This window comes from Fukomys damarensis, unplaced genomic scaffold (assembly GCF_012274545.1).
Source record: "Fukomys damarensis isolate Sample0158 unplaced genomic scaffold, DMR_v1.0_HiC HiC_scaffold_38, whole genome shotgun sequence".
Taxonomy (NCBI): domain Eukaryota; kingdom Metazoa; phylum Chordata; class Mammalia; order Rodentia; family Bathyergidae; genus Fukomys; species Fukomys damarensis.
In genome coordinates this window covers 40,432,612-40,438,501 of record NW_022900950.1, presented here as the reverse complement: position 1 = coordinate 40,438,501, position 5,890 = coordinate 40,432,612, and the positions used below count along the sequence as shown (strand labels likewise).

The following is a 5,890-nucleotide window of genomic DNA, read 5'->3' as shown; positions in this document are numbered from 1 at the left end:
TTGAATGTGGGGAGGGGAGGAGTGAGTGAAGGGAGGGTGGGGACAAGGGGAAAAAATCAGAACCAAGGCCTGGCATGTAAAGGTACAAAATCCCAGTAATGAATGTAACTATACTGTCTACCTAGAATGTACCTGTACTGTCTACCTAGAATGTACCAATAAATTCAATTTAGAATTAAAAAAAAATTACCAACAATGAAAAGCCCAGGTCCTGATGGATTCACAGCTGAAATTTACAAGACATTTAGAGAATAACTACTGCCTTTACTCTTCAAACTTTTCAATGAAATTGAAAAGGAAGTAATACTGCCAAATTCATTCCTGGAAGCAAATATCACTTTGATTCTCAAACCAGGGAAAGATGCAACTAAAAAAAGATAATTACTGGCCAATCTCCTTAATGAATATAGATGCCAAAATCCTTAATAGGATACTAGCAAACAGAATACAGAGGATCATCAAGAAGATCCTCCATCCTGACCAAGTTGGATTTATTCCAGGGATGAAAGGATGGTTCAACATATATAAGTCAATAAATGTAATACACTATATTAACAAAGTCAAGGACAAAAACTATATGATCCTCATGATAGATGCAGAAAAAGCATTTGATAAAATTCAACACCCATTCATGATAAAAACCCTGAAACAATTGGAATATATGGTTTATATCTCAATTTAATAAAGGCCATCTATGAAAAACCAACAGCTAACATCATCTTAAATGGCCAAAAACTGAAAGCCTTCAAGTTGAAATCAGGAACAAGACAAGGATGCACTCCTCTTTGATATAGTTCTGGAAACATTAGCTATAGCAATTAGACAAGAGAAAGAAATTAAAGCAATAAAGATAGGAAAGAACGAAGTTAAACTGTCATTATTTGCTGATGATATGACACTCAACATTGAAGACCCAAAAAACTCCACCAAAAGACTTCTAGATTTCATTGACAGATTCCGTAGAGTATCTGGATATGAGGTGAACACCCCAAAATCAATAGCCTTCTTCACACAAATAACAGACTCACTGAGAAAGAAATTAGGGAAACAATTCCTTTCACAATAGAATCCTAAAAAATGAAGTATCTAGGAATCAACCTAACAAAAGAAGCAAAAGATCTCTACACTGAAAACTACAGCACTCTGAAAAAAGAGATCGAAGAGGATACAAGAAAATGGAAAGATATCCCCTGGTCCTGGGTAGGAAGAATCAACATAGTGAAAATGGCTGTACTATCAAAACTGCTATACAGATTCAATGCAATGCCAATTGAAATAACAACACTATATTTCACAGAACTAGACAAAAGAATCAAAAAATTCATTTGGAACCAGAAGAGACATAGAATAGCAAGAGCCATCCTGGGCAACAGTCACATGGCAGCAGTTATAACAATTCCCAATTTGAAACTATACTACAAAGCCACTGTGATAAAAACAGCATGGTACTGGCAAAGAAATAGACCCGAGGATCAGTAGAACAGACTGGAAGACACAAAAGCAACTCAAGATGCACTCAGCTATGTCATCTTTGACAAAGGAGCTGACCATCCCCACTGGAGGAAAGATAGCCTCTTTAATAAATGGTGTTGGAAAAACTGGATGTCAACCTGCCAAAGATTAAAATTGGACCCTTATCTTTTACCATGCACTAAATTAAAATCCAAATGGATTGAAGGTCTAAATATTAAAACAGAAACACTAAACTTGCTGGAAAATAAGTTAAGCAGAACTCTGGAAGACATTGGCATCCGAAAAGATTTTATGAACAAATCATCAGTAGCATGGAAACTAACAGAAAGGATCAACAAGTGGGATCCCATCTTATTAAAAAGCTTGCACACTGAAAAAGAAACCATCAACAGAACTGAGACAATGTACAATGTAGGAAAAAATTTTTACCAGCTGTTCCTCAGACAAAGGACTATTATCTAGAGTATATAAAGAACTCAAAAAAATCAGCCCCCCCAATATAAAGACCTGATTAAAAAATGGGCATCTGAAATGAACAGACATTTCTCAGACAAATAAGTAAAAGCAGCAAGTAAATATATGAAAAAATGTTCCACATCACTGGTCATTCGAGAGATGCAGATCAAAACGACACTGAGATTCCACCTCACTCCACAAAGAATGGCTGCTATCAAGAAATCACACAATAACAAATGTTGGCTGGGTTATGGGGAGAAAGGAACCCTTCTCCATTGTTGGTGAGAGTGCAGACTAGTGCAACCACTATGGAAATCAATATGGAGATACCTCAAAGAGCTGGGACTAGGGGTTCTATTTGACCCAGCTATCCCTTTGCTGGGTGTCTTTCCAAAAGAATTAAAAGAATCATATCACAGTGATATATGCATACCCATGTTTATAATGACACAGTTTGTAATAGCTGAAACTTGGAAGCAGCCCAGTTGCCCATCAGCTGGAGACTGGATAAAGAAGATGTGTTTTTTTATATAAAATGGAATACTACTCAGCCACAAAGAATGAGAAATTAGTCATTCATAGGAAAATGGATGCATATTACCGCCATACTCTTAAGTGAAATAAATAAGACACGTGTAAATACTGAATAGCTTCTCTGGTGTGAAAGACTATAATAGCACATAAGATCCTACTGAGATAATTGACAATGTGAAATAGGAAGAAAGGGGCTAAAGTTGTAGGGAAACTGGGAAGGGTAGGGGAAAGATAAAAAGGGAAAATTTTTGAGAAAATGAAAAAATGGAAATAAAGTGTTTTTAAGTGGGGAAGGAAGGAGGGGGGATGGGAGGGCAGCGACAAGTGGAAAAAATGAGATCCAAGACCTGTCATGTAAAGGTACAAGATCTTGATATTGAATGTAACTGTACTGCATACATAAATGTACCAGTAAACTCAATTAAAGAATTCATTAATATTATTGTATATAAATGAATAAAGATTAGAATATTTGGTGAACTGGATATTGCTAGGCATAGTGTCTGCAGCCACATTGAGTATGACATTGAGATTAGAAGGAGAGCTCCAAAGCTGAGATCTTGGAGGTGCCCTCTGGGCCTGGCTAGGAGTGGGGAGGGGCACCTGGAAGCTTGTGAATGGAAGAATCACTTAATCCATCGCTTAATTAAACAGCATAGGAGGTCAGCCACCCTTGGCCCACACAGTTCCCACCCAGCACTGGACACATGATCTCGAGGGAAGGATTTGGAGGCTGCACTTTGTCTATGGGAGGTGTGGCCATGAGATAGGTTAAAGCACTAGAAAGCTGGCTATGGCCTGGGGTTCCCAACCATGGCATGTTCAGGCTGGGGGTGGTGGAGAACCCTTCCACATTTCCTGGGAGCCTGAGCTGTCACCATCACTGCAAAGTCAGGAAGGTGAACTAGATTTAATTATTTAATGGGTAAACTAATTTTTCTTTAAAAAATATCTCTGGTATGGTAAAGTCACTTCAGCTGCTTTTTAAAGTGGCATTTTTTTCTGGAATGACAGAAACTGGCACCAGGATTCCAGGTCACTTGCCCAGTCAAGATGGTGAACTTGAAGGACACCACTTGAAGGTGGTTCTCATCCAGGTCATGGTTGTGCAGGTTGATGAGGGCCTGCATAACCTCCTCCCCTGAGTCCATCTGGATCAGTGCCATTTTGCAGTCCTTGGGAGGACTTGAAACACTTCATCACACCCTTGTTGCTCAGGAAGAAGGTCTTGAGGTCTTTCTCCAGTATTGAGGGTGGGATATTGGAGATGTGCAACATGGCAGAGGGCAGGAAGATGTTCTGAAAGTTCTTGGAGCTTCACATCTTGAAGCAGTCCAAGGCTGAATTGCTAGTCTTTGGTGAGGCCCTGGTCCTCCTGACCCTTGGCAACTACACATTCTGGTGCTTGCACAGCATGATGAAGATTGGCTTCCCATACAGCTTGTGCTGTTTCAGAGACTTTTGGCCAGCTGAGGCTGGCTCCCATCCACCATCTGCGCTAGTGCTTTCTCCTGGTTGAATAAAATCTTCACCAATTGCACATTGCCACAATACCTAAAAGAATAAAGAGGCTTTGGGGTGTGACTCCCTCTGTGTTGGTGTTGTTGACCAGCAGGACTGAGTTCCCAGCCCACTAGGCCTAGGATAATGATGTGGCCTGCTGTAGCCACTGCTGCAGCCACTGAGGGGCAACAATGCTCCATGTACATTGGGGACTAACAGGTCTGAGGCTTGAAGAATGGCAAAGGTGGAGTATGCAGAGACTAAGATTATACCAGGTGCACTGAAGTCTGTGGCTTTGATCTGGTTTAGCCAGGGGTGGTTGTCTCCAGAGGGCAGGTCTGGGAGTATGTAATCACAATTTTTGTACTTGATTTTGAGGCTTGTAAGCTTGGAGAAGTCAATGCACAGTGTATAGCAGGTGTTGTAGATGTTCTGCCTGTCAACTGATAGCTTGATGTGCTGGGTACTTGTAGGGTCATCAAACTGCAGCAGCACCTGGAATTGTCTGTTCTTGGTGAAAGTGCTGATCTTCAGGATGGTGCCAAATTTAGAGAAGATCTGGGGCAACATGTCCAGAGTTACAGGTAAAAGAGGTTCTCCATGATGATCCTGAGCTTGGGTTCTAAGTGGCCATCACCATTCATAGCAGCAGCTGAAGTGGCCAAGACTGGTTCCCCAACTAGACCAGATTCACAGCCTGCAGTGTTGCCTGGGCCCATACCTGGTTCAGGGAGTGGTGGGTCTTGAGCTCCTTGTGGTTGAAGACCTGGCTGTAAATGGGCTGGCCATGCCTCACAGTTGTCACCAAGCTGTACTAGTTCACTGTGGTGTTGGCCACCTCCTCTGTGTTCATCTCAGTGAAGGTCTGCTTCATCCCTGTCAGCAACAGGAGGTTGGTGAACTTCCAAAGGGCATTGCCAGGGATATCATATCACCTTTGTGCCTCACCAGACAGCTTTCAGATGTGGATCACTCTGCCTGCTTTCCCATTGTCACCTTTGAACTTCTTGCTGTCATTTTCGCTTGCTGCATAGGCTAAATTGCTGCTCATGATTAGGAGCTTGTTGGTAACAAATGTAGAGAAGATGTTGTCAGATACCCACTTTGTACCAACTGCTATGTCTGGGACAATGCTGGCCATGGCATGCTGAGCAGAACCTCGGGACAGAATAGAGGCTCTGAAATCTCTTTATAATTTTTCTTTTCTTTCTTTCTTTTTTTTTGTACCGGGGATCGAACTCAAGTCCTTGTGCTTGTGAGGCAGGCACCAGAACCACTGAGCTAAATCCCCAGTCCTCTTTATAATTCTTAAGGGATATAATTTGCAAACATATTGCCACTCTGCTATAAAAGAGAAAGAACCACCTATACCAGGTAAGGAAAATGTCAGCAAGCATTTACTGAGTAAATTTGGAGAGAAGAGTACTTCATTTTATATTGAGCATGCAACACAATATTCCTCTGGAAATAACTCATTTTTACTTAGAGCCCATCTAAACTAATATAAATTGTAAAGACTAAATAATTGGGACAGTAAAAGAAGAGGAAAAAGCCATTGCATTCTTGTCTCAGAATCCTGTACTTTTTTTTGTGACTCAACTGGGAAATACTGTAGCTATTGGTTCAGGTTTCGCTGCTGCTGACAAACATCTCTGGAAATGCCCCACTGGCACCCATAGCTGTGTTTTACTAATTTGCTGAGTGTTTTATAATCCAGACAATTTGACATAATGGTCACACCCAGCTTCCTGAGTATTTTCTGAGATTGGTTGAATTTGCCAATTTGGAACCCATGAAGTATTCCTTCTGTGTATGGAATATTACTACTGGTTTAGTATTTAGCAGTGCATCTATTCTAGGCCCAATATAATGATATATGTTGGGTGTAGAAAAAATTAGGTTTTTGTTGACATTTAGGGTTTAT

General features: G+C 40.8%; 1 pseudogene; it reads right to left on the bottom strand.

The window, feature by feature from the left end:
* Positions 1-3,431: 3,431 nt before the first annotated feature.
* Positions 3,432-4,858, bottom strand: LOC104869858 (annotated as a pseudogene).
* Between the last annotated feature and the right edge of the window lie 1,032 nt (positions 4,859-5,890).